The 18,462-nt window shown below is 40.4% G+C and overlaps 1 protein-coding gene across 5 annotated transcripts in view; it reads left to right on the forward strand.

Annotated features, from left to right (window-relative positions):
* znf532 (zinc finger protein 532) overlaps positions 1 to 18,462 on the forward strand; it is a 183,503-nt gene that overhangs the window by 15,888 nt on the left and 149,153 nt on the right. For 3 of the 5 annotated variants that reach the window (XM_048597257.1, XM_048597288.1, XM_048597293.1), the window contains exons 2-3: positions 6,719 to 6,801; positions 11,307 to 11,430. The exons of 1 other annotated variant lie outside the window; for it this stretch is intronic. The gene's annotated coding sequence lies outside the window, so the exon portion shown is untranslated. The remainder of the gene's footprint in view (positions 1 to 6,718; positions 6,802 to 11,306; positions 11,431 to 18,462) is intronic. One more of the 5 variants, XM_048597270.1, reaches the window with a different exon arrangement.

Below are 18,462 nucleotides of genomic sequence, written 5' to 3' on the forward strand. Positions count from 1 at the left end.
AAACCCTCTGTTTATTATTAGGTCTCAAACTGGCTCTCAAACACATTTTAAATGTTTGAAATGGTGACAGAGAAGACAATTTATACTGACCACGAATTTTTAACTTTTGTGGAAACATTTAATGCCCAGCTTTCCATGTTATTTGATTGGAATTTATTCCTTCAACCATACCACCTGAAAATTGCACATGTTACCGGCAAATCAAATGTGATTGCAGACACCCTGAGTAGAATTTAGGAAGATTCAGTTAGAACTGGAAATATGACATTGAGTGAAACTAAGAGAATGAATATGCAAGTGTGTTTTGTTGTTTTCCCTTTGAAAAGAAATGACGTTGAATCTCATTTTATCCATTGTTTCACGCAGTGTCATGAGCATGGATCAGACTCCCAAAATACAGCGGATGTTGTAAACTTATCATTCAAAAATGCACCTTTTAAGTGGACTCAGCCAAGGATGGCAGCAGATGTTATTAGGTGCAGTTTGGGGAAAGAAGGGGACCTATGGAATGTCACACCTGATGATACAAAGGGTACTTCAAACGTCAACCTTCAAAAAGGGAAGAAGCAAGTCGAAACAGATTGGACTGTGATCTTTTACGACTAAAAAGATAATGAGACCACTTCCTGTGGATTATGTCCTGACATGAAGGCACATTGTGTTTTTCTCTTTGAATAATACGCAAGGAGAGGGCTTAAAAACCAGTTTCAATTCAACAGGAAGGCAATAAATGTTCTCGTGTGTTAGTGGACTAAGGAGATCTGCATGTGCAGTTGCAGGTATAGGGCAGCTGAGTGCTAGACACCAACTAGTTAGCGAGCCAGACAAAACAAAACGGGACAACAGAATAACAGAATGACTTTCTCTCAATCTGATTGTTGGAATTCAGTTGCACTTGAAAGGAATCAGAGCAACAGAATCTCCAACTGTTTTGCAAAACTAAGAATTTAAAATTAACTTTAGATCAACTGTTTAATTATCAATGGCAACACTCCTGGCAACCTCTATTGCAATGGTTGCAAAGTTAAACTATTTGCTTCTTGTGGACAATTCAACAACTGATGGATCAACAATTGATTGGTATATCTTTTTAGCTTTTATCTTTTAGGACTTGCCTGTTATTTCTAATCTGTCTATATTTGTGTGGTGTAACTAATTCCTTTTGTGTTTTGTAATTGATCCAGTTTTAAATTTAACTTTGTTGTGACAAACTGAGGGGGAATGGGTAAACAATGAAGGGGAACCAGTTCATCCTTCCTTACGCAGGAGTTCAGCGAAATGGGGTATCCAGTCTGCAACTGTAATAAATTGGGAAATCTCACTCGGGATCTGGGCGTAACAAATAAAAGTGTTTGATATCCACTAGATGTGTGTCACAACCCAAGGCAACTCTCCCTGAAACTCTTAGCAGCTGACGGCTAAATATCTGCCATCTGTTCAGTGCCATTCTTAAAGCAAGATGACTCAGGTTGACATATTAAGGGTTGCAGGGATACATCCTGTAAGTGCTATATCTTCCTATCCAATCTGTTTACTTTGTTGATGTAATTGAGTCAGGGTAGGTTGAAATGCTTAGAGCTGACCAAATTTGGGAGCCAGAGCAGAAATTTTGTTCCCACAGCAAGCTGGATGTGCCTTTTTACAGGTGAAAAGAATGAGGTTATTAAAAGGAGCTTTAAAATTTATGGACTGTGTGAATAAAACTGTATGATTAAAGTAGTAATGACAAAAGTCATTGCGCCTGGTTACATTTTGGAATTTGTTTTTTTAACAGCATTGTGTATATAGACTTGTTTACAAAAATGCTGGGATAAGATGTAGTTAACATACTAATAACCTACTTTGGAGAAATTCACTAGCTTGTGTCTGCATCAAAAAGAAATATTGTGGACCTATTATTGGAAAGTTTATAATCCTTTCCTTCTGGCTGTCAGCAGCAAGAGATAAAGAAAAAGCCACAGAACAATCAGTTTTCTTCATGTTTGAAAAAGAATGCTGTGAGAATACCCTACGACATGGGAGAAAAAAGTGAAGCACTTTCCTGCACTACCCACATTCTGAAACAAATCTTATAAAGAAAGCAGCAATTTTGTCATTGGGCATTAGTGTTGCAAGATCCTGAGGTTCTTGCATTCAGAATGCCCACGTTGAATTTTGGATTTGTCCCTGGAGGTAGAGAACACAAGCTCCTGAGGTGGTTTGTTCCTTTCAGCTGGAAGCACATTGTCACAGGCAAAAACTGCAAACGCACTTGACATATTATAGTCCATCTAAACCTATTGTCTCAGAAGGTCCCCAGTCAGAAGTGGATTGTTCTCAAGATGACCTTTGAGTAACTGTGCATAAGTGTTTTTTTTTGTGTGCAGTTGGTTTCTAAATTCACTGTGCAGCATGAACAAGGAGAATTAAACAAAGAGTTGAATAAGTACCTGGAGAATGATTTGATAAAGTAGCATTATGGGTATTGTGTGATCTGATGTTTCCTAGCGACTCAGACTGACTAGATGGATTCCAACCATGCTTCTTTTCAGTCCTCTGTACTTCTCCACTACAGGGTACTGTTTAATTATAAAGGAATATGATAGATTTCCATGTGCTTCTGTACCACTAGAAATATAACGGTTATGACATATTTATAGATTAGACCTCAGTAATTAAATGGAATATTAGCTAAGGGTCTGATGGTGCTAATAATGACTGACTGACATTAATTTGCCTATGTCTTAATGTGTCAAGATTGCCACATGACTTTTTTTTTTGTCCCTAATCAAGATAACAACTGACTCAAATGAATCCTTTGGATGGACATTCCTCACTAATAGATATTGTGTAAGCAAATTTGTTTATGATATTTATCCTCATTTACATTGGAAGTCAGCAGAGTAAATAAAAGTTGTATTGTCGGTGCTGCAGGTGGGTAGGTACATCAAAACAAAATGTTTCCTTTGAATACCGAACAGATGCTTTAGGATGCTGTAAGCCGCAGTAAGGGCTGAGTGTTCAAATTAGCTTCTTCATACCATTTGTTTGCCCGATAGGCACTCTTTGTGCCTTGGCAGGACCTTCTGTGAGGAGAGGAATAGAAACAAAAGTGTAGCTACAGGCCAGAGTGAGCTACAGCTATGGATGTGGATGCTGGAATTTATTCCTTGAGGCTCATTTTGGACAGTAACAGTCAGAAGGCCTTGAAACTTTAAGAGAATCAGTTCACAGTGGAGGGAGTAGAAGTTGAAAAGAAAAATTAAAAATAGACTCGCCTACTCTATTTTCAGTGTGGTCCCAGGATTCCTGGGGCCCCTCAGGTTCATAAGTCCTAGGGCAAAGCCCTGGCATGCTCAAAGGGTCAGCACACAGGCTCTGAGTTATAGAACCATTGACACAAGACACATGACCTGGAAATTTGAAAAAAGGGAAAATGGTGTCTAACTAACTTGTTGGAGTTTTGGAAGAGGTTAATGAAGGGAAAGCTGTGGATGGGGTATACATGGACTTCCAGAAGGTGTTTGATGCAGTGCCACCAGCAGACTTGTGAAGAAAGTTATAGGTCATGGAATAAAAGGGATAGTAATGAGATTGGATACAGAAAATGGCTCAGGGCTAGGAAGTAAAGAATAATGGATAATGGGTATTTTTGAGGCTGAAAGAAGGTTTGTAGTGGCGTTTCCCAGTGGTCAAAGTTGGGATCCTTACTTTTCCTATACATGTATAACCTAGGTCCTGGTGCGTAGGGAACAATTTCAACATTTGCAGACAACACAAAATTTAGGAGCATTTTAAATTGCGAGGAGGAACATGTGGAATGGTGGCAGATGAAGTTCCGTGTGGGTGAATTGTGAGATGATGCATTTTGGTACAAAGAAAATGGAGCGACAGTATAAAACACAGTGTACTATTCTAATGAGTGTGCAGGAGCAGAGAGACCTGGGTGTTTATGTACATTAATCATAATGTGAGGCAGAAAATGTAGAGAGCTGTAAATAAGGTATACAGTATTGCTAGGATCCATAAATAGCCATGATGTGGAGGTGCCGCTGTTGGACTGGGGTGGACAAAGTCAGACGTCACACGACACCAGGTTATAGTCCAACAGGTTTATTTGAATTACACAAGCTTTTGGAGTGTGGCCCCTTCATCACTGATAGACCCAGTGTTGTGTGACTTCTGACTTTATCTGTAAACAGGAGTATAGAATACAAGAGCAGGAAGGTTATAATGAACTTATATAAGTAATCAGTGAGACTCCAGTTGGAGTATTGAGTAGAATTCTGAGTAGCATACTATAAAAAGAATGCGAATCCATTGGAGAACATGCAGAAGAGTTTTATGAGAATGACTCCAGGGATGAGACACTAAGGCAGCAGAAAGATTTACCAAGATGTTACAGGGACTGGAGGGTTTGAGTTATAAGAGAGGCTGGATAGGCTGGGCTATTTTTCCCTGAAGTGTAGGAGGTTGAGGGGTGACCTTATAAAGGTTTATAAAATCATGAGGGTCATGGATAAGGTGAATAACCAAGGGCTTTTCCCTAGGGTGGGGGAGTTCAAAACTAGAGGGCATAATTTTAAGGTGAGAGGAGAAAGATTTAAAAAGGACCTGAGGGGCAACTTTTTCACACAGAGAATTGCCAGAGGAAGTGATAGATGCGGGTACAGTTACAACATTTAGAGGACATTTGAACAGGTACATGGATAGGAAAGGTTTAGAGGGATATGGGCCAAATGCAGGAAAATGGGGCTAGTTTGGTTTGGGAAGCCTGTTTGACATGGTCAAATTGGACTGAAGGGTCTGTTTCCATGCTGGAAAACTCTGACTCCGGAACTGTTTGCCTTGGGGAGGAGAAGACCTGGAGAAGAGTTGTTGGAAGTTTTGGAAACCATGAGGAATCTGGACGGAGTGCATGGAGAGGAATTGTTCCCACTTTTAAATGAGCCAAGACTACATGCACAGTTTGGAAGTGTTTTGCAAAAGAAGCAAATGCAATGTGAACAAACAAACTTCTTCATATGGTGAATAAAAACCGAAAGAACTGCGGATGCTGTAAATCAGGAACAAAAACAGAAGTTGCTGGAAAAGCTCAGCAGGTCTGGCAGCATCTGTGAAGGGAAAAACAGTGTTAACGCTTCGGGTCCGGTTTGGGTTCTGAGGAAGGGTCACTGGACCCAAAACGTTAACTTTGTTCTTTTTCCTTCACAGATGCTGCCAGACCTGCTGAGCTTCTTCAGCAACTTTGTTTTTGTTCTTCATATGGTGATTAGTTAGAGTTTGGAATACAATGCCTGGAATTCTGCTGGAGACAAGTTTAGCTGAGGCATTTGATGGCATTTGATAATGATTTAAATAGCTCAATATTTAGGGTTATGGGCAAATGACACCAAGTTAAAATGGTTAGAGAGCTGATGCAGACACAATGGGCCGAATGGTTACTCTCTGCACTGTAAGGATTTCTGTGATTCTGAGATAGAAGGCACTATGTAAACGCAAGTATTCTATCTTTTCTTTAACTTGGTTGCTGCATCAGGAAACTTAAATTTTCCTTTTTGGAAATGTGGATCGTAGTTTCTTTGGATGCAACATAAACCATGGTCTGTAATTTCCAGGGGGTGTCAGATTTCTCCACCAGCCCCTGAAAGGGGAGTCAACGGGCAGCGAACACACAAGAAAGATGCTAGTCGTACAGCCATAATGCACTGTGGGTGGACCCAGCTAGTTAAAAGTGTTACATGCGCCCGGTGGATATCCTGCCCTTGAGAGCTGCTGGTCAACTAAATTGGATGGCAGGTCTAGCAAGGCCTGCAGTAACACAGCACAGCAGTGGCTGCTGCTGGAGTTGTAAGGAGGAGCGGGATGAGGAGCAATGTCTGTCTGAACCAGGTATGTCCTGGGCATTTAGATCAGGAGGAATCTGAGAGCCCAGGAAGAGAGGTGTCGAGGGCCCAGGTATTTGGAAGGCAAACAAGAAGGAACAAATTGTTGGGCGACAACATGGTGGAAGTACAGGTCCCCCTGATATGCGTGTGGCATTCCTCGAATGATCCATCTTCCCTCCCTGACCTTTATAAAACCAACTTCAAAAAACTCAATGCTGACTCGTGATGACAGTATTGTGGCTTGGGAAGTCTATTATCCCACTCCATTTACAGGCAGACCGTTGACTTCAAAGTCCACCTACCTACTATATCATGGAGGGAGCTCGGGATCGGTGCGTAGGTGGTAAGTGTGAACTCCACCCCATCCCGACTGAAAACATCAAGGATGGTGGGGGTGTTCCTAAAATCCAGACCCATATGTGTTCTTTCTAACTGTGGCAGCTAATACCTTTTGTGCCTGTGGACTGTAGTGAAAACTGAAGTCACCAGCCAAATGGAAGCACATCACAACTTGAATGTGTTTAAGTTTAAAGGAGAATATTTGCTTAAGATTCTTCTTTCCTCAATAATACTTGCTTTAATAAAAAATACTATTGCTCTACACTTGCCCTTGGGTTATACAATCACTCCTCTGAGAATATTGCATAAGAATAGTTTATTTTTGGAAAGTATGCAGCAGAAGGAAATTGATGCGTGTGTCCGTATGTGTTTATTACACAAAGCTAGAACCCAGCCAGTGGGCTTTAAACCTCATTTTCTATGTAGCTACAACTCGGAATTTGTATTTGGTAGTTTAATATGATAATAAAGTGGACTTACGTGTTTCTTTGTCTATTTTCCTCCTCCCGAAGGTACCAAGTCTTGCTTGATTACAATTCTACAGATGTGGTTCAACTTGCAGAATCTCCACATTCTTCATGTATATGCCAAACCAGTAAGTGTCCATTCTTCGTGTAAGAGTCCTAATGCTGCCTGTCAGTGGGCAGTTACCCGTGGAAGGCAACATAGGCCTAAATTCTTTCTTACCTGGTGATCAAAACATGCCAGTCCAGCAGATATCACCATATGGTTCTAGTAGCAATAAAGAATGGAAACCAGTTCCTTTTATTCTTGTCCCTAGTCTCCCCTCGCTAAGTCATAGAGTTCTGCAGCACAGGAAAGGGTCCTTTGGCCATCGTGTATACACTGGTCAAAACAACCACCAAAATATTCTAATCGCGTATTCCAGGACTTGGCCCATAGCCTTGTATGCCTTGGAAATGCAAGTGCACATTTAAATACTTCCTAAATGTTATAATGGTTTCTGCCTCTACCACCCTTACAGGAAGTGAGTTCCGGATTCCCACCACCATTTGGGTGAAAAGGTTTTCCTTCTCATCTCCCCAAAACCTCCTGACCTTACCGTAAATGTATGCCCTTGGCCATTGATCCCTCCATCATGTGGACACATCTCCTCCTGTCAACTGTACCAAGGCCCTCATAATTTTATACATATTCTAAGATGTACTAATTTAGTTAAACTGAGTCAGATATGGTTGGCCTACTGAATATGTAAGCTTTGCATATTCCATAATGTGGTCACTATTAGAGGCAAGTGATTCTTTTTCAGAAGATGCCACTGCCTTGCATTTTAAATATGGAAAAGCTGCAGAAAATTGCAACATGGGGGAGCACTTGTGCATAAAACACAAAGCTAGCACACAGGTGCAGCAGGTAATCAGGAAGGTTAATGGATTTTGGCCCGTATTTCAAGGGGCTTGGCATTTAAGAATAGGGAAATCTCACTACAACTGTACAAGTTGCTGGTGAGACCACATTTTGAGTCTGTGAGCAATTTTGATTCCCTCATTTCATTGCAGGCAGTTCAGAGAATGTTCAGTAGGATGATCCCTGGTATGGAGGGATTGTCTTATGAGCAAAAGCTAAACAGGTTGGGATTCTACTCACTGGAGGTTAAATGAATAAGTGGTGATCTCATTGAAACATATCAGATTCTTAAGAGGCTTGACAGGGTAAATGCTGAGAAGATATTTCCCCTCATGGGGGAGTTGAGAATCAGAAGGCGTAGTGTCAGAATATAAGGGCACCAATTTAAGACTGAGATGAAGAGGAATTTCTTCTCTGTGGGTTGAGAGTCTTTGGAATGCCTTGCCACAGAGACCTCAGGGGAAGAGAAATGGCAGAGTTTTTGTGAATATTGAAGGTTGAGATAGATTCTTGATCAGCAGTGAAATCAAGGGTAAAGGGGAAAAGACATGAAAGTGGATATGAGGAATGTCGGATCAGCCATAATCCTATTGAATGGCAGAGAGTCTTGAAGGGCTGAATGGCCTACTCCTTTTCCTGTTTCTTATGGTGTAATGGTCTTATAATTTGGAAATTTGCCTTTAGGTGAAAGTCCAGAAACTGTTGTTGTGATCCCAGCTGAGTGTGTTATTGGCCAAGTTAGATCCCAGAATGAAACCTGGCTTAATAGAACATGTGTTTCATCTTGTTTGTTAGTTAATGTGTTGATTAGTCACTGAAACATATTCATATGAGACTGCAGGTGTTCTTTAACAACACAACGTAAGTTTATTACATGAGAGAACAGAAACATGGCTATATAGATTTAGAAGCTGGTTTAAAGAGATTGTAACATGAAGAACAAAACAACATTTCAACCTGTTTCCCAGTGTTATTAGTTACAGAGAATCAAGTCCAGAGAAATTACATCCCTATCTCAAATCTTTAAGTGTCTATTTAACTGACAGCTTTCAGATTCTTTTACATGAACTTCCAAGATCATTTTATTATCTCTAAGTCTGAGGCATGAATCTTTCATAAGTCTGATGGCTTAAACTTTTTCCAAATCTAACAACCTTAAGATTTCTATCCCAAATTCTCCTGACTTAAAAATTTCATAAACTAGAAAAAAGAAAAATCAAGAACTGTTGCAAATAATGGTTACTCTGAACTGAATAGATATGAATTAAAAACCCTATGCTGAAATTGTCCTTATTTTCAGTTGAACTGTGCCAAGAGAGAAACTAAAATTTCTTCCTGAGCTCAACTCTTAATTCATTTCAAGTAAACCTCTGATTTTTCTAAACTGAAATGAAAATAAAACTAATGATTTAATATCACTATGCTCAACCTGATGCTATAAACATCCTAGTTAAAAACTAAAAAAGAACTGCAGATGCTGTAAATCAGGAACAAAAACAGAAGTTGCTGGAAAAGCTCAGTGGGTCTGGCAGCATCTGTGAAGAAAAAAGATCAGAGTTAACCTTCCTCAGAACCCATCCTCAGCTATAAACTTCCTAGTCTATTAACACTCCAGGGGTTCACCAAGTCCTTAGTGGCAGTCACATATCTTCTTGGAACAGGTACATTTCGGTCACTGTTCCAGAATGACATTCTGACTATTTAAAAAAGAAAATCCCCCATGGCAATAACTTATACCTGTTGGCCTAACCCTTTGAAATAATCCAAATATGATAGCAATATATTTTCCACATATTTTATCACACTGCAAATTAACTCAGAAAATTTCAATCCTTTTTGGGTCTAAATTAAAATAAATAGTTAAGACATTTATAAATTAATAACTGTCATAAATGGAAGAAACAAAATTGCTAAAGGAAATCGATAGAAAAGATATTAACCTTTTCAACAATGCTGATTTCATCTTCTTTTTGTAGTTCCAGCTGTGATCTTTTGGTCTTCCTTTAGTTGGTTCTTTACAGTTATTAAAATCTCTTTAATTGCATCCAACAGTGCATAGAATAACAGGCATGGGTGGATTACAGACATGTACAAATGAATTCATCAAGATTAGGAGCTTAAGCTTGAGGTTTCAACTGGATGCAGAGCTACTCTGTACCTGAGACTGTTTATTGTGGTAATGTATAGTGCAGTATGTATAAGATCCAGATTATTTTTTTTCCATTTTCAATAGGGGAACATTACTACTCAGTAGGGCTGTCTCTTCCCAAACTAACATGTACCCTTGAATTTTGTTTGCCAAAAATTTTAATTTCATACATGCCCATAAACCAAACCTGTAGATCATATTGGATGGGAGAAGTGTGATTTATGAAGTTAGTAATGATTGTATTCCACACTATAGCCAGTGGCAAGCACGAAGCATCAATGATCTGGTTGGAATATTGTGCAAATGTGTGTTCTAGCAGGATTACATTATTTTAAAATACAGAGTGATCAAATTGTACACTTTCTACTAATTACAGTTTTAGGCACTTGCCATTGTTTTGGAGCAGTCTTAACCAATTTCCCTCTTCAGTATTTAAAATGCCTGAAAAATTATTTAATGTTAAATGTCAGCAAAGCTCTTTGTAACAGTGACCAGAAAAATAACAAGCTCTGATGTTGGAGCCTATTGGGAATTTTGTTTTTGCAATTTTATGAAATAGCCATACTCGTAACTTCAATGGTTAGACTCCAAATGTTGCAGGCCAAACCTCCACGTTTCTGCTGTCAGGGCCAAACACTAGAATTTATTGTTGGGGATGTAGCAGAATTCTTATGTTAAATTTTGTTTTAATACTGATTAATATATCATCATGCAACATTCATTTTGTTTACTGCGGAGTTCTAAAGACAGGAATGAGATGGTTAGCAAACTTAATTGTCTTGCAGCTGTTCACATGAAGGATGAATATTGGCTAGGTGGGTCAGGAAATCTCCTGTGAAACTTTGAAAAGAGTGGAAACTTGTACACCTTTAACAGGGGCCTTAATGGTTTAACAGAGCAGCTGAAAATAAAATGGAGGAAGGTGGGTGGGGAGAAATGGACATCCCATTAAATGTCATCAATTTCCCTGCCAGACATGTTAGGCAATCCCATATAAAACATGGCGTTTAACTTGGAATATCAGTTCTTTATTTTAAACTGATTACAAGCCATGATACTATGCTGTTCAGCAGTTTTGCCTACTGGTAAATGTCGCAAATCCAACTTTATGAATGTTTTTGGGAATGTTTTAAAAAAGATTAGATCTGATGTATGATGTGTGCTCTGTAGATCACCTACCGTTTCTTTGTCTGCTTTTAAATGTGACAATGTTTGACTGAAAGTGAAACTGAAGCAGCTGTCGGTGGTTTGTGGCATTTTCATCCCGCTGTGCTTTCTCATGAGATTCTTTGACCATGCTTCTGTGAACAAATGATTCTGTTTCAAGATGTATCTTCATGAGGGCTGGCAGGCAGGGCTACCGAAGCTGTGGTGTGCAATGTAACCAGGGCTGTGACGTGCATTAATGCTATCATGGCTGAAAGCTATTTAGCTGGCCTCAGATTGCCTGAATGCAGTCTTTTAAATAAAATAAGAGTCATATATGTGGTATTGCACTGCTGTTTCTAACTGTCTGACACTACAAGCATGTACTGTACAACAGTATCTAATTATTTCCCAAAATATCATCGTTTTCCTTTCAGATGAGTGCCCCTCCCCCATCCAGAACAACTGCTTACATAACAAAGGAGTCAACTTTCTTACTGAACTAGAAAGTATTAAGGCAAATTTATCTTTTGGATGCTTTACTCTCAATTCAAGGAGGGGGTAAGGAGAAATTATGCTTGGTATTTATGGCATTTGTTGGTGTTTAAGGTTAATTTTGCTGACGCTTGGAGATTATTTGTTCTGTGTTGTGCGTTAGGTGCATTCATGCATTAACCCTTTGAGAACCACTGTAGTTCAGTACCAAAATTGTATTTTAAACAACAAACTCTCTAATTTTTGTTAAGATTGAAAGTGTATTCATTTTTTGGTGGGGGCAGAAAAGTGGTATTGTACAGGCTAGCAGGAGCTGGGCCCAGTCTCTTTCAACTTATTTTCATTTCTCTCTCACTGAATCTCAACTGACTGAGTATCCTGTTTAACAATGAGCTGTTCTTCTCACGCTGTAGTTTCTTCATCGCCAAGACTATTTTCACTTCAGGAATAGTGTCCATTTAGCTTCAGCCCATCTACTACTGAAACCCTTAACGATGCCCGCCAGTAACCTTGACTACGCTCTCCTGGCTGGTCAGCCTGTACCTTTTGTCTTCTGTAGACTTATCCAAAACTCTGTTTGTATCTAAATTCATACGAAGTCCCTCTTCTCCCATCGCCCTGTGCCCTGTCAGTGAAGTAGAATGTTGATTTTAAAATCCCCTCACCATTTTTAAACTCTTTACCACTCTTTCTGCCTCATTGGTTTCTTCCAACCTCTCAAACTGATGACTTTTTGACACTCATCTGATTATATCTTCTTCATTATCTCTGATTTTCTTTCCTTCACCATTGACATTTTCAGCTAGCTGGGATTCCCTCCCTAAACCTCTGCACATCCATCTACTTGAGGACACTCTGGAAAATCTGCCTGTTGAACCAAACTTTTATATCACATATTATAAGATCTCTTTCAGTGGCTGAGTTTGTCAAAATTGGTACAATAATGCCCCTGTGAAGCACCTTGGGATGGTTTAGTATTCTGAAGAGGCTATATAAATGCAAGTTGTTGTTGTTCGTGGAAGCTGCTAGTCCAGAGTAAAGTCCACAAGTTCTAAATTTAGAATGGGGTATGCCCAGCTTTGGGACTTGGTTTATTTTGGGACTTTCATGAGGCAAAGCTGTATAAATGGGAATTTGATTAGTCTCCACTTTACAGTACTTCCAAGCATGTTCCAGCTCCCTCCTGTGAACCCTGACTGCGGGCCCCTAACAGAATTAAAATGTATGCACACTGTGGTACTTTGAAGACTTGATCTGAGTTGCAGTTTTTACAGCAACCGCAGACTTTGAACTGAGAATGATCAGGTTCCGCCCTCCTATTCTCTAGGAGCCCAGTTTATATGCCCACTGAAATTTGAATTTCAGGCTGTTTTCCAAGAAGGTGTCTCAATCAGCGGTGTCACCAATAGAAATCTATAGGTGGGAAATATAGGATTTATTTCAGTGCCTTTTAATCTCACCCACTTTTCCTATATTATCATAAATTATATTTTCTAATCAATGAATTCAGAGACACACCACTGGTGGGACTTGAACCCAGGCCTCCACACTCAAAGGTGGGGACATTACCATTGTGCCATAATAGTCCTCAATTATTATTCTGGTCTCCCTCCTATAGGAAGGATGTTGTGAAACTAGAAAGGGTTCAGAAAAGATTTATGAGGATGTTGCCAGGGTTGGAGGGTTTGAGCTTTCGGGAGAGGCTGAATAGGCTGGGACTATTTTCCCTGGAGCATCAGAGGTTGAGGGGTGACCTTTATAGAGGTTTATAAAATGATGAGGGACATGGATAAAGTAAGCAGGGGCAAGGTCTTTTCCCTAGGGTTCGGGAGTCCAAAACTAGAGGGCATAGATTTAAGGTGAGAAGGGAAAGATATAAAAGAGACTTAAGAGGCAACTTTTTCACACAGAGAGTGATGTGCACGTGGAATGAGCTGCCAGAGGAAGTGGTGGTGGCTGGTACGATTACAACATTTAAAAGGCATCTGTATGGATATATGAATAGGAAGGGTTTAGAGGAATATGGGCCAAATTCTGGCAAATGGGACTAGGATATCCGGATGGCATGGGCGAGTTGGACCGAAGGGTCTGTTTCCATGCTGTATATCTCTATGACTGTATGACACCATGCTGAACTACATAAGTTGAAACTAGTTTGCATGGATTGCAATGACACATAGACATGCAGCATCATGCACTTGATTCACAGTTGCCCTTCTAAATGAGGATGTAGCCGTCAGGTGTGGCTCAGTGTTACCACTCATTAGAAGTTTGGGTTCATTTCCCCAACAGAGACTTGAACACATCATTAACATTAACAATTTAGCACAATGTTGAAGGAGAGCTGCCCTACAGAGGTGCATTCTTTTGGTTGAGGAGTTAAAGCAAGGTCCTATTTGCTCTTTTAGGTGGATGTAATTGTTTGTTTTATTCACTCATGGTAAATGGTTGCTGCTGGCTCAGCCAACAATAATTGCCCATCTCTAAATATTGTTCAGGAGTTGGTAGTGAGCTGTTTTTTTGAACTGCCACAGTTCATTTGGTGTGGGTTGACCCACAATGCTGTTAGAGAGGAATTTTCAGGATTTTGACCCAGCAACACTGAAGGAACGGCAATGTATTTCCAAGTCAAGGTTGTATGTGGCTTGGAGAGGAACATCTAGCAAGTGGTGTTTCTATGTATCTGCTGTCCTTGTTCTTCTTGATGGTAGTGGTTTGGAAGGTACTGTCTGAGGAGCTTTGGTGAATTTCTGCAGTGCATTTTGTAGCTGGTACATCTGCTGATAGACCATCAATAGTGGAGGAAGCGGATGCTTGTGGTTATGGTTCCAATCAAAATGTTTTGCTCTGTCCTGGATGGTGTCAAGCTTCTTGAGTACTGTTGGAGCTGCATCCATCCAGCCAAGTGGGGAGTATTCCATCACACTCCTGACTTGAACCTTGTAGATGACGGACAGGCTTTGGGGATTCAAGAAGTGAGTTACTCACTGCAAGATTCCTAGATCCTGTACTTGAACAAAAGCAGGGATGTTCTTCCCAGTATCTTGATCGATATTTATTCCTCAATCAACTCTTGTAACAAGCGACCTCCTTTGTGCAGGTTGCGCAAATTGACAGGTAGAATTCCTACTTTTGTGACCGTGATAGGATGCCAAAAGTATTTAGTTGGTTGTAAAGTGCTTCAGGATGTTAGGAGTTTGTGAGGAGTGCCTTGTAAATGAAAGTCTGTCTGCCAGTATAAAACAAACCCAACTTCAGTGACACATTACTTAAAGTGTAAACTTGGATACATGTAGGTGTAATTTGCGAGTAAAATTGATGTCTAATTAACTGCTTTTGCTGCCACGACACCAGTTCCTGTAAGATGTGCCTGTACATTTTCTTTGCTGTCTGGTATGCCCATATTGTGAATTTTAACAAATAAGGAAAGGGTACCATTAATTGTATTGTTATCAAAACATTTAAATCAAGTTAACATAAAAGAAGTTTACTTTTAAGTGGTTTTGTCCCAGTGTTAATGAGACTGATGTCTCCTTTAGCTGTAATAAGTTCTGTTCCAGAAATCCAGGTGTTGAAGCAGAGATCTGGAGCCAATCATCACACATTTTTATTCAAATTTATTTTGAGATGCACATTACAAATAGATATCTCCTAACCCAAAAGATACAACTTTGGGCCTGTGCCTATTTTTAGGTGCACAAATGAATGTCCAGTTGATACTCATTATTTGTGTACAATTAAATACAACTTCTGTTCAACTATTGGCATTGACGTTACTAAAATACCACTGAAAGGAAAACTGTATTTGACAACTGGCAGCTATACCAATACAATTTCAATTCCTTGCCCTAATTTTATCTTACAGTCTTGGCATTAAAGCAATATCTTTAAGCTAGTAAAAGTTTCTGTTGCTCAGGATATATGTTATACATAGAGTAGTCAAGGGTAGGTGATGGCCTAGTGGTATTATCGCTAGACTGTTAATCCACAGACCCAGATAATGTTCTGGGGACCTGGGTTCCAGTCCCTCTATGGCACATGGTGAAATTTGAATTCAGTAAATATGTGGAATTAAGAATCTAATGACTGTGAGTCAATGTCGGAAAAATCCATCTGGTTCACTAATGCCCTTTAGGGAAGGAAACTGCCATACTTACCTGGTCTGGCCTACATGTCACTCCAGACTCACAGCAATGTTATTGACTCTGACTTCGAACTGCCCTCTGGGCAATTAGGAATGAGTAATAAGTGCTGCCTAGCCAGCGACACCCTCATCCCCTTAATGAATAAAGGGGGGAAAAAAAACCAAACTCTTGAAATGAACATCCAGATACAGTGGATGAGGGTAAAGCGGTTGATGTGGTGTATATGGATTTCAGTAAAGCGTTTGATAAGGTTCCCCATGGTAGGCTATTGCAGAAAATACGGAGGCATGGGATTGAGGGTGATTTAGCGGTTTGGATCAGAAATTGGCTAGCTGTAAGAAGACAGAGGGTGGTGGTTGATGGGAAATGTTCATCCTGGAGTTCAGTTACTAGTGGTGTACCTCAAGGATCTGTTTTGGGGCCACTGCTGTTTGTCATTTTTATAAATGACCTGGATGAGGGCGTAGAAGGATGGGTTAGTAAATTTGCAGATGACACCAAAGTTGGTGGAGTTGTGGATAGTGCGAAGGATGTTGCAGGTTACAGAGGGACATAGATAAGCTGCAGACCTGGGCTGAGAGGTGGCATATGGAGTTTAATGCGGAAAAGTGTGAGGTGATTCACTTTGGAAGGAGTAACAGGAATACAGAGTACTGGGCTAATGGTAAGATTCTTGGTAGTGTGGATGAGCAGAAAGATCTCGGTGTCCATGTGCATAGATCACTGAAAGTTGCCACCCAGGTTGATAGCGTTGTTAAGAAGGCGTACAGTATGTTGGTTTTATTGGTAGAGGGATTGAGTTTCAGAGCCATGAGGTCATGTCGCAGCTGTACAAAACTCTGGTGCGGCCGCACTTGGAGTATTGCGTACAGTTCTGGTCACCGCATTATAGGAAGGATGTGGAAGCATTGGAAAGGTGCAGAGGAGATTTACCAGGATGTTGCCTGGTATGGAGGGAAGGTCTTATGAGGAAAGGCTGAGAGTCTTGAGGCTGTTTTCGTTGGAGAGAAGAAGGTTAAGAGGTGACTTGATAGAGACATACAAGATGATCAGAGGATTAGATAGGGTGGACAGTGGGAGCCTTTTTCCTCGGATGGTGATGGCTAGCACGAGGGGACATAGCTTTAAATTGAGGGGTGATAGATATAGGACAGATGTCAGAGGTAGGTTTTTTACTCAGAGAGTAGTAAGGGCGTGGAATGCCCTGCCTGCAAAAATAGTAGACGCGCCAACTTTAAGGGCATTTAAATGGTCATTGGATAAACATATGGATGATAATGGAATAGCTTAGGTTAGATGGGCTTCAGGTTGGTTTCACAGGTCGGCGCAACATCGAGGGCCGAAGGGCCTGTACTGCGCTGTAATGTTTTATGTTCTATGTTCATTCCTGAATTTAGTTAACAATTGAAATGCTGGTGTGGGAAGCCTTGGATGACTGGTTATTTATTTTAGTGACAAATGTATTATTTCCATATGTAGAATAATTGCAAGTCACTGACCCCATGACAGTTTTCATAGTCCTTTTTAAAATTGTGCTTTGGTTTTGCTCCCTAGATACACAGATTAAGGAAATCTAAATATAATTGTCCCTTCAGCTTTTTGTTTCTATTATTTGTGTCTGTTTGTATTTGAATATTTATATCTCCCTCTCTCTCTTTTGCTATCTCTCTCTGCCTTGTTTTCCGTTAGCCCATCTCTATATCTGTCTTGCTTCACTGTTTGGCCTCTAAACTAAAAATAGAGAATTGCAAGGCATCAGGCAGCTGACTGAATACTCAGGATATATCTAATGGCTGACACTTTGGGTGAAATTTTCTGCTGTCTTGTGTGGTATGGACAATGGTGAAAGAGGGAAAAAAAGTACAGCGATAATGGAAAAATCAAATTCTCAGCATCAAGAAAAAAGGATTCCAAGATTTCCCTTAGGGTTTAAACTGCATGTTCTGAATCTCACTAATGATTAGTGACTACTTTATTTCCATGCATTTGCATCTCATTACCAGCTAACCTTGCCTCATTGCAATGCAGCTCCCAGTCTCCTGCCTTTCCCTGGGAAACTAGACGCACCAATTCCTGAAGCAGAGATCAGAGTTCTTATCTTTTCATATTCATTCATGGGATTTGGATATCGCTGGCTGAGCCAACATTTACTGCCCATGCCTAATTTCCCTGGAGAAGGACGTGGTGAGCTTCCTTCAGGAGCCACTGCAGTCTTTTGGTGTAGGGTCACACACATGATGATTTTAGGGAAGGAACTTGTGGATTTTGACCCAGCTGCAGTGAGGAAATGGTGATATAGTTCCAAGACAAGATACCTGGTGGCTGTAACTCCCTGCTTGCTTCCCTGGGCCTTTGGATGATTCCATGTTCACCACCGTTTAACTTACATGGTCTATAGACATTGTCTTCTTCCACCCTTGAGCTCCACCACATCATCATAGCTGCTTTTAGATCACTCACACCATTTCAGCCCTCAGAAGCTCACTTGAAGCTAAAGGACACTTATGAGGGGAGGCAGTTGTGTTGTAGTATTGTCACTGGACTAGTAACACAGACCCCTGGGCTTTAGGGTAAATGGGTTTGAATCCCACCAAACGCTCCCTTGCATCTGTCCTGTCTAGTCCTAATAGCATTTTAGAGGTTTCTAAGATATTGCTCCCATTCTTCTAAATTCCAGTGAATACAATATGAACCAAACTAGTCTCTCTTCCTAAATTAGTCCTGCCATCCCAGGAATCAGTCTGGTAAATCTTTCATAGCTCCTTCCACAGCTAGAGCATCCTTCCTCAAAATTGCACACAGGTGTGGTCTCACCAAGGTCCTGTACAATTGCAGCAAGACATCCCTGCTCCCGTAGGGAGGATGAGCAAACTGAACATAGCACCCTGGTACAGGGAGCCATTCAAGAAAAGAAAGAAATGTAGTTTTAATTGGGGATAGTATAATCAGGGGA

This window comes from Rhincodon typus, chromosome 1 (genome assembly GCF_021869965.1).
Source record: "Rhincodon typus isolate 14 chromosome 1, sRhiTyp1.1, whole genome shotgun sequence".
In the NCBI taxonomy this organism is placed as follows: domain Eukaryota; kingdom Metazoa; phylum Chordata; class Chondrichthyes; order Orectolobiformes; family Rhincodontidae; genus Rhincodon; species Rhincodon typus.